The sequence below is a fragment of the Fukomys damarensis genome, unplaced genomic scaffold, assembly GCF_012274545.1.
Source record: "Fukomys damarensis isolate Sample0158 unplaced genomic scaffold, DMR_v1.0_HiC HiC_scaffold_7, whole genome shotgun sequence".
In the NCBI taxonomy this organism is placed as follows: domain Eukaryota; kingdom Metazoa; phylum Chordata; class Mammalia; order Rodentia; family Bathyergidae; genus Fukomys; species Fukomys damarensis.
This window is the reverse complement of record NW_022900919.1, coordinates 19,263,574-19,274,102: the sequence shown is the minus strand read 5'-3', so window position 1 is coordinate 19,274,102 and position 10,529 is coordinate 19,263,574. Positions and strand designations below refer to the sequence as shown.

The 10,529-nt window shown below is 50.2% G+C and overlaps 1 long non-coding RNA gene across 1 annotated transcript; it reads left to right on the top strand.

Moving 5' to 3' along the window:
- Nucleotides 1-6: 6 nt before the first annotated feature.
- On the top strand, nt 7-4,494 carry LOC117285210. The gene is made up of 3 exons (XR_004516194.1): nt 7-102; nt 2,119-2,242; nt 4,324-4,494. It is a non-coding gene; the product is annotated as an uncharacterized LOC117285210 (long non-coding RNA).
- The last annotated feature ends 6,035 nt before the right edge of the window (nt 4,495-10,529 follow it).

Sequence of the window (10,529 nt, the reverse complement as noted above, 5' to 3'; positions counted from 1 at the left end):
CAACGAGGCCGTGCGGAGGCGGCGGAGAGCGGGCCATGGCCAGAGCTGCGTGCTCGGTAGACTGGGGCCACCTCCAGGCCTGAGCTTTTATCCGGACCAAAGGTGCGAGGTGGACCCCCGCCAGGTTGCAGAGAGGTGTCAAAACCCACAGAGCCCGGGAAGGTCTGGGCGGGGGGCCTGGGAAAGCGGGTCCATTTGTGGAGGTGTGGATTCTGACTCCTCTGGGGCTCTAATGGAGGCCTCTGCAGGCCGGGAAGTGTGGGAAGGACAATTCTCATCTGGATGGAGCTGCCAAGCTTCGCGCCTGTTCCCACCCGCACCCCACCCTTTCCTGTTAGCTGTGGGGTGAGTGCCCGGGAGACCCCCCTGGAGGTGGTGCCAGAGCCTGCAGGCCTCACGGACCCTCTTTAGGAGCAGGTCGCCTCTGCCATCCTCAGCCTCCACAAGCTGTGCCTAGGAACTCACCGGGCCTGCCATGGTCATAGGGATGGGGTCTGCTTTCTGGGGGACCTCCGTGGGACCTTCAGAACCCACACGTGCTCATTGGCAGAGGGTCGCTGAGAAAATCATCTCACTGCCCATGTTTGTATACCTGAGGACTGGAACCCAGAACCCTAGAGAAGACAGAAGAGGTACAGTGAGCCATGGAAATGGGTGAAAGTGACCCCCTAGGTTGGCTTCTTTGCATGGCCTTCAGCAGATCACTGACCACCTGTGGGTCCAGGTGGTCTCATCCTTCTGATAGTAATAGAAGCTTCCTGCTACCTGGGATGATCCCTGTAGAGCACCCAGAATCATGGGCCTTTTACTGGTCTCATTTAAAAAAGAATGTACTAACATCAAGGCATTTATGGGCATTATTCATTTGATTAATATTTATTTAGCAGCTGGTAAATGCCAGCCACACCGGGGTGATCAAGCTAGTCACTGCCTCTGCTCTCCTGAGATTTTAGTCTTGAAAGACACATGAACAGTCCATTATATAACTAGTAGCTCCACCACTAGGTAGGGGCCCTTGGGCAGGGTCTTTAACCTGAATTTAACCAGAGCTAAATCAAACAGGAATAATTATAGTATCTAATTACAGGACTCACGTGAGAAATGATTGTAAAATTTACAGCGTAAATGTTGTCAGCAACAATTATACATTGAAGAAAGCATCAGAGGAAAGGGCTGAGCCTGAAGGCTAAGAGGGCCAGAGACAGTCAGGCTCTGGACACTGAGGTAGAAAGATCGAATCTGGGCCTTGACCCAGGATTTGAGCAGGGAGAGGGGAGTGGGAGAACATTCTAGAAGGATTCGTGCAAGCAGAAGTGTGGCAGTGGACCCCCAGGGCACTGGAAGGCTGGGGTTGGGCTAAGGAGTTAGGTGTTGTTCCCAAGGCCATAGGAAGTCATAGGGATTTTTAAGAAGGGTGACATAATTTTAAAAACCAGCCATCAACTAAAGGTCAACATGACAACAATGATCAAAATAGATCAGCCCACAGCAGCCTGAGGTAGCAAACGGCCTTGTAAATTTTTCATGGCTGTTTTTAAAAATCAACTTTCACTAGCTGGGCATGGTAGCACACACCTATAATCCTAACACTCAGGAGGCTGAGGCAGGAGGATCACTGTGAGTTCAAGCCCAGACTGGGCTACATAGTGAGTTCCAGGTCAGTCTCAACTACGTAGACCCTGTCTCCAAAAAAAAAAAAAAAAAAAAAAAAAATCAACTTTCAGTTATCCAAGTTACATAATCAGTACATTGCTCTTGGGAGAAATAGAAATGATGAAGCTGGAGCCCCTTTAACCACACCTGTGACTCCCTAGAGGTGACAGCAGTTGTTTGGTTGTGTGTTTGTGTAAACTTGGGTATCCTTAGAAGGCACACAGTGCCTACAGTGGTTTGGGTCTGCTCTCCACCCCACCTGATTTCCTGTGCTGGAAGCTTGGTCCCAGTGCAGCAGGTTGAGAGGTGTACCTTTGGGGGTGACTGGGTCCTGACCCCTCTGCCCTCCTGAATCATCTGTTCACTGCGGGATTGGTGCGCTCTCAGGAAGAGGCGTTACTAGGAAAGCAGGTGTATTCTAATATGCTCACTGTCTCACCATACAGTGTTCTCTGCCCTCTCCAGATGCCAGTGCCAAGCTCTTGGACCTCGCAGCCTCCGGACTGTCAGAAATACATTTCCTTACGACTTACCTAGTCTGCAGTATTCAATCAGCAGCAGAACATAGGCTGAGACACTACTTATGCAGGTCTGTTATGCACATTCTACATTGCATGTGTCGCCCTGTAATGTGCTGGATTTTTTTTCTTTCTTTAAATGGCATATGATTAAAGACCATTCTGTGTCAGGACCCGTTTTTCCAGTAATGGGTCAAATTGCTGGGCATGGTGTTTCACACATACGATCCCAGCAACTCAGAGAGGCTGAGGTAGGAGGATTTCAAATTCTAATTCAATCTGGCAACTTAGTGACTTAGACTCTGTCAAAATAAAAAATAAAGAGCGTGGCCGCCACCTGCCTAGCAAGCACAACGTCCTGAGTTTGATCCCTGGTACCAAAAAATTAAAAATTAAAAAAATAAAGGGATCAGGTTGAGTCATTTGTAGGAAAATGGATGCATTTCAAGCCACAATGTTAGGGCTGGGATTTAGCTCAGTGGTGCCGCACCTGCCTCACAAGTTCAAGGTCATGAGTTTTATCTACAGATTAAAAAAAAAAAAATTGAGCCACAATGTTAAGTGAAATAAATCAGATAGAAGCTTAAATATCACAGTTTCTCTTACACTTGATTTTAGCCAAAAGGCCAAAAAATGATACACAGTTTCTCTTGTATGAGAAAACCAAACCATAAATAAAGAACAAAACAAAAAACAGACAATAGGAAATAGGGAGATTGGTCTTTTGCAAAATGGAAGGGACCAAGAGATGGGGGATGAAAAAAAGAAGATGTTACGTACATGTACCAGCTCCCCACTAGGAATGTAATCATTAGGTCCTGCAATTGTTTACCAATAAAAATAAGGCAGGAAAAATAAATTTAAAAGGCAGGGCTGGGGAAGTAGCTCAATTCCAAGGCCCAGGCTTCAATCCTGAGTACCTCAGGGGACAAGGAGGGGGGCAGTGGGTGACAGGCAGGTTATTGGGGGTGCATCCTTGCAAGATTAATGCAGTTCTCCTAGGCTCTGATTAGTTGCCATCAGAGATAGTTGTTACAAAGAGCAAGACCAAGGCCTGGAGTGATGGCACATGCCTATAATCCCAGCACTCAGGAGGCTGAGGCAGGAGGATCACTGAGAGTTCGAGGCTGGCCTGGACTGCGTAGTGAGTTCAAAGCCAGCATGGACTAATAGCGAAACCACATAATCTGTTGTCTACATATCCTCCCATGTTAGTGATGCCATTGGCCATCACAACCTCAGCAGTGTGAGGAGAATCTGGCACCATGCTCTGGAGTCCCCAGCACTGTGAGCTCACGGAACTCTTTTTCTTTACAAATTATTCAGCTTCTGGTATTTTGCTATAGCAATGGAAAACATACTAATCCAGTGATGTAAGAGGGTTTAGAATAAGATTTCAAAAACACTATCTCCTTATAGAAACGGGGACTCAAAAACATTCAAAGCTAGATTTTTTTCAGTTGGAATAATGGCAGATAGAGTGTAAATGTATCATCTATTCATTCAAGACCACACAGAGATATAAATTTCTTGACATATTACCTGTCAAGGAATGAACTCACATGTACCTGACAGTTAAAAGCAACATTCATCAGGTTTCACGACATGGCTTTCAAAACCATGTGCAGTGGTACCTCAGTTCACAAATGCTTCCATTTGCAAACAGTTGGGTTCCCAAACAGAAGTGTTTTGCAAAAAAATAATTTTGAATGCAAATTGCATTGGATGATAAACACAACTGTGGCCATGTTTTCCAAAATTGTAGGACAAATTGAGTTCATGAATGGTGGCAACACTGCAACTGATAAATAATTGTACATATTGCTGGGGTACAGTTGACATTTCAGTAACTGGCTTATCCATCACCCTAAACATTTATCATTTCTTTGTACTAAGAACATTTGAAATCCCCTCACTTAGTCATTTGAAATTATACAACTAGTTGTCATCAAACATAGTGACCCTACTGTGATATAGGATGTTGGCAGTCACTTCCCCCACCTGTCTGCACCCCTGTACATAGAAATCTTGATCTGCGCTCTGGAATTTCCATGGGTTTTTATGATGTTTCTGACTCACACGTTTTAACTACTGTATAATATTCCACTGCAAATCACCTACTACAGTCTGTCCCTTACTGATACCTCTCTAGTGTGTTTCTAGTTTTCTGCTGAGCAGAACAGCCGCATATGCAGTCAGTGGTGGAACAGCTTCGTGGTCTTCATTAAGGTTGTGACCGTTAAAGATCCAGAACCATTCCCCAGTGCACACCTATAGAGCCAGTCTGCAGAGAGTCCCCGTGAGCAGCATTGACGAATAACAGGCAGGCACCCGAGCATGGGCCCTTGCACGTGAAGCCTACTACCCTTGCCTCTCTGGGCTAACCTGGCCTGCTCTGACCTTGGCTTGGTCTGGCCCAGAGCCCAGGCCTAGGCCAAATGTGGGATATCATGGTCTAAGTCCTGGAAGACAGCACCTGGGCTTGCTGTGGCCCCTGGTTCTTCCCTGGCCCCTCAGCCAGGCTCCTGAAGCACAAGGCACTGTGTCAGCCTCATCTCCAGGAGGATACTAAAGCAGATTCCCCCCAGGTCCTGGGTGGCAGGGTCTCTAGAGGCGAGAGCTGGGCTGTCGTGTCCCAGGGGTCTGCCTGGTTTAGGGTCCCAGCTCCGCTGCTTGGGAAGGAAACTTACTCTCAGTTTTCTCATCTATAAAGTGGGGATTCTGATACCGGGGTAATTGGGGTAAAATGTGATAGTGCTTGTCATAGTATTTAGCTGGTGTTGGGTTTATAGCAAGCTCCAGGGCAGCAGAGGCTGGTAAAGGAGTAGACTGATTGCAAGGGGGGTCACTTCTTCAGCGCTGGTCCTGGCAGAAGGAAAGTGTCTCTTTCTCTGCGTCTGTCCAGCCCAGGCCTTGGGTGTCCCTCCCTACCCTGTCCTCCATCTCCTGCCTCTTCTCTGGGACCCAGCATGGAGCCGTACTCAGCAGGACACCAGCTCCTCTCCCCACAGAGGGCAGAGGAAGCAGGAGAGCTCAGGTGCCTGGCACTGCTGCCGACCGGTGCTCCTAGGCAAGACTACAGTGTGGCCTCAGAAGGAGCTGCTTTTGTGATAGGGCCTGAGCTGCTTGCCTGCAGGGGGGACCCTCACACAGACCACCCCGATGCAGGGCGTGTGGAGCCTGGATTTCCTCTGTGCTGGAGCTGGAGCTGGCGTTGAGGACAGAGCAGACAAGCCTGCCATGGATCCCGTCCCCCGGGCCCTTCTCCCCACTTCTGGCATCTGACTGACCCATTCCAAGGAAGGATCCAGCTGGGTACTGTCCGGCCCTCATTGTGCCCCTCCTGAGATGGAGGCGCTGTGTAGGGCAGCGTGGTCATGAGTGTGTGGACTTCATGAGCGTGGCCGACACTGCTAGTTACCACGCAGTATCTATTAAACACCTCTGTTCATCTTTCTTCCTTAATAGTAGGACCTGTGTTGTGGCTAACACGCGGATGCAATGGCCCGTGTCATTGGTTGGAGCTTCTGGGAGAGCTCTTTATTTTAATTATTTTTATTGAGATAGCAGTCACCTTCCATTGCCCAGGCTGGCTTCAAACTTAATTGTCACAGAGGATAAACCTAAACAAACCCTCTAAATTCACTCGTGCCCCCTCCCTGCCCCCATACTGGGAATTGAACCCAGGGCCTCCCACATGCTGGACAGCAGTACCACTGAGCCACGCCTTTGGCCTTTTTTGAGACCAAGGCTCCCTAAATTGACCAGATTGGCCCTGAACTTGTAATTCTGCCTCTGCCTTCCAAGTGGCTGGGATCACAGGTGTGTACCATCCAGCCTGCCTTGGGAAAACTCTTTAAAATGGAGAGCTAAGGTCCGGTGGCTCTGCTCCCTCGTATTTTCTTCCTATCTGGAAAACATGTGACATTTGGGACTTTAGTTACCTTACTGTGAGCCTGAAGCAGTCTCAGGCACAGAAACCGTACACTGAAGATGGTGAAGTAAAGAGAAGCCTGAGACACTGACAACAATTTATTTACTTATTGATGGAATAAATGGAAGCAGGAGACCGTACCAGGTCTGGACCGTCCACCTCCGGATTTCTTTAAAGTATTTAAGCAGAACTTTGAGTGTGTGCTATGAGCAGCCAATCATAATGCCTGGCTGCACATGAGAAAGTTCCTAGGTTTCCTTGTCATTGCGAGGGCCCAGCAAGCTGGCTGACTGTTAAGTGAATTCACAACTGACTGAGAATTGAAAAGAGGACTGGGCAGGAGTCCACCCAGAAGGTAGGAAGAACGGCTCTCATGACCCACCCCCAGCTTTGTCCTGCAGTATTATGGTTTTGCATGAAGATGTGAACTGAACTCCCTTGGGGTTAGACCTGAACCCGGAAGTGAACTGGGTAACAGCCAGGACCTAAAGGGATCCTGACAGGCCTGAACAGCCCTCAGATGTAATAAGATGGAATCCACAGAGCCAGGCTCGCCTTCCTCTAAGTTCAGGGTCCAGAATCAGTCAATGGCAGTGTGTGTAGGAAGGGCTGGAGGATCACTGCCTCCCACGTGTTAGGGGCAAAGGTGAACTTGCAAGGAGGAGGATATCTTCAGCCAAGGAGGTGATAGTTCCAGTTCCCCGTACTTACAGTACATGGTGTGGTCACTTCTTGGCCTTTTGACTAAGATCAAGTGTACAGTACGTGGTGAAACCCAGGGCCATGGTTGATGAGGCTTGGACACAATCCCTAGCTGAGGGGAGAGTTTGGTGAGAGGCTGGAAGCCAAGTCCCCAGCAAAATAGCTGAAGGGCTTGGGGTGTTTGGTCCAAGAAGGAAAAAATAAGAGAATGTGATAGTTGCCTCCAAAGGCCCAGGGCCAGCAGGACACTCCAGGAAGAGTCTGAAGGATTTTCCAGGAAGGAGAGAGTGAGCAGTTCCTGGACACGATCCAGATGAGGCCAGAAAAGGACATGCCAAGCACTTCTGGGACTGGAGTAGACGGCTGTTAACAGCTCCTGCTAGCGCCACACTATAACATGCTGGTCCTGGTGACCACAGAAGTCTTTAAGAGCTGAGGCCCTAAATCAGGGAGGGGATGGGAGGCATGGCCTCGGGGCTCTGGAAGTCTCAGGTGAGGTAATGCAGAGCAAGGTTGCCCAGAAGCTTCTGGCTGAGGCCACCCTGTTCTCCTCCACGCCTGGAACCCATGGCTCAGCTGGGCCTGATGCTGGCTGCTGCATCAAGCAGGGCTGCTGTGGCCGGGCCAGCCTGGTGCTGCCAGTGTTCCCACATTCAGGTGGGAGCCGGGACCCCAGGCTGCCCCTCATGCTCACAGCAGAGGGTGAGGGCAGGCACTGTGCCCCATCCAGCCTGCCCTGGAGGCCTAGCAATGCCCACCCTGCACCAACAGCCCCTTGCTGCTGCAGCCCCACTCCAGGGAGTCCACTACCAGCACACTCTTCCTGAGCAGGATGAAAGCCATCTTAAGGCCGGCCTTTGAGCGCACGCCTCCCTTCTGGCCCTTCCCAAGTCCCCTCCAAGAGCTGGGGTGTCAGGCTGTAGGAATGAGGGCGGGCAGGTGGGCAGGGGCAAGTGCCGGGTGGTATTCTCATTACCAGCGAGCCCGCGGCCACCTTCACACCCTCCGGCTGCCCGCTGACACAGAAGGTGTCAACTTGGGAACGCGAGTGTGCAGGGGCCGCCAAAACAGCCCAGAGACTTGTCCTGGGGTGGGGGTGGGGCCAGAGCAAAGACAGCACGTTGTGTGTGAGTGTGTGTGTATGTGTGTGTGTGTGTGTGTGTGTGTTTGTTGGGAGGGTTCTCGAAGGGTCTCTTGCTTCAGCATCCTTGAACAGCCATGACAAAGGCACAGTCAGGGAAGTCTGATGACAAGGTCCTATCTAACAGAGTGTTACCAGTGTCACTGAGACTAGGAGCCACCAGGGCAAGGTCACAGAGCAGCCAGCCTGTCCCCAGGCCAGAATGCACCCATGCCTGCTCTGGTCCAACCCCACAGCTCCAGCTCAGAGGAGGACACAGGGCCCAGAGAAGCCTGGTCCCTCGTCTCAGATCCCAGAGGCAGGAATCTGACCCACGGGCTGCTAGCATTGAGTCACGGACGGAGACTGTGTTCATTGTGCAGGGCTGGGTTGTGGTCCATGCGGAACAAGTATGCGACTCCAGCAGGGCCATGGACATTAGAGACACGGCCCCCGGCTGAGGGTCCCGGGGAGGACAGGGGCCTGGACTTGGCTAGTGGGGTAGTGCTGGGCTGGAGCCCCAGGTCAAGGTGGGCAATGGCTTGGCTCCTGCCTAATGAGTAGGAGAGCTGTAGTCCAAGGGAGGCTGAGGAAGGAGAGGGTGAAAGGGGAAGGGCTGGCAGCGAGCAGCCAGTTAGGAAGCACAGGAAACGGGTGGCCACTGAGGGCTGGGGTAGGTGTAGGGTGCGGAAGCGCCCTCTGCCCTTCCTCCAATGAGAAGGCAGTGAGGCAGCTCGGGCCTAGGCCAGCAGGCTCTGAGCTCCACCCCACCTAGGGCTCAGTCTCCACATCCCAGAAATGGGTGTCTGCTGGGGAGTGGAGAGGTGCCTGTGTCTGCGCCCTCTAGGGCAGGAGTGCCCATCCGAGGCCCTGCAGCTCCTGGGAAGGACAAATAGGACAGGAGGATCTGCCTGTGGGGCTCGGACCTGACTCTTGGGGAGCAAACTAGCTGAGGAGGAGGCTGCAAAGAATTTCTGGTCCCTCTTCCTTATATTTCTTTCACCAAAGAAACACATACTTGTGCTCCTTACAGAAAATAAGAAAATGCAGACAAGGGCTGGGGGTTGGCTCAGCTCTGCAGCCTGCCTCGCAAGCACAAGGGCCCGAGTTTGATCCCTGATACCAAAAAAACAAGACAAAGATGTGAATGTAAAGCACACCAGTTCTAGCCACACAGGGAGAAGCACCACATTCTCACCCTCACCCCTTACGCCTTTCCTAGGCACAGGGCACATAGCGTGGCACTATGAACCATAGCCTGGTGCTTTCTCAGTGTTTATGAGTTTTTGAGTTTTGTTGTTGTTGTGTTGTTTGTTCCTTTTTTGAAGCTGGGGGATGGAGCCCAGGACCTTCTTGCATGCCAGGAGTGTGCTCTGACATTGAACTACACCCCCAGCCTACACTTTTTAAAAATACCAGGCACAGTAGTAGTACATACTTGTAATCCCAGCTACTGGGGAGGCTGAGGCAGACACATTCCAAATTTGAGCCCAGCCTGGACTACACAGCAAGATCCTGTCTTAAATAAACAAGCAAGCAGACAAACAAACAACTTTATTGAGACAGAATTCATAATTCAAGATTTTTCTATATTACATTTTTAATTTTTAAAATCTGTAGTAAATATTTATTGATTGATTTCTGGGTTGAACCCAAGGTTCTCCATTTGCTGCATCTACCCTTGATTTACATGCCCCGCCCTTTCAATTTTATTTTTAGATAGGGTCTTGCTAAGTTATCCAGGCCAGCCTTGAATCTTCCAGCCTCCTACCTCAGTTTCCCAAGTAGCTGGGGTTACAGGTGTGCACCTTGAAGCCCAGCTTAACTGTTTTCAAATGGACGGTTCCGTGACATTGGTGACACTCAGCGCAACTCTCACCGCTCCTATCACCACACCTGTTTCCAGAGTGGTTTCATCACCAAAGGAGAAACTCCACATATTGAGCAATGACACCCTCTTGCCCCCTTCCCCAGGCCCCAACCCTTGATAATCTAATCTGCTTCCGGTCCTGATGATTTGCCTACTCCAGTGAATCTTGTTTAAGTGAATCATGCAGCCTTTGGCCTTGATGTCTGGCTCATCTTGCCTAGGAATGTCTTGGGGCTCACCCACCTTGCCATGCTGGAGATTGAACCCACAACCTCACACGTACTGGGCAAGTGCTCTGCCACTGAGCTATGTCCCTGCCCTTTAAAAAAATTCCTTATTTTGAGGCAGAGTCTAGCTAAGTTGCCCAGGCTGCCCTCAGACTTGTGATCACCCTGCCTCAGCCTCCTGACTAGCTGGGGTTATAGGCATGCACACCATATGTGGCTTTGTAATGAGATTTTTGAGGCACTCTCAGTACTCCATGGCTTGGTCATAACAGTGTAGTTCACTGTGTACACTGAGCTTCCCCAAAGTTTTCCATGTAGGCACAGCCTTATTTTGTGTTTGGAAAATCATGTTTAAATTGCACATGTGACACAAGAATGCAGTCTGCTAATTAGAAATGTACACAGTGCAGAAAGATTAAAGTCTCTGCTGACCACTTCCCAGAACCCAGACCTGTCCCAGCCCCACACAGGACATTATGCCACACAGTTCCACACCACATGACAA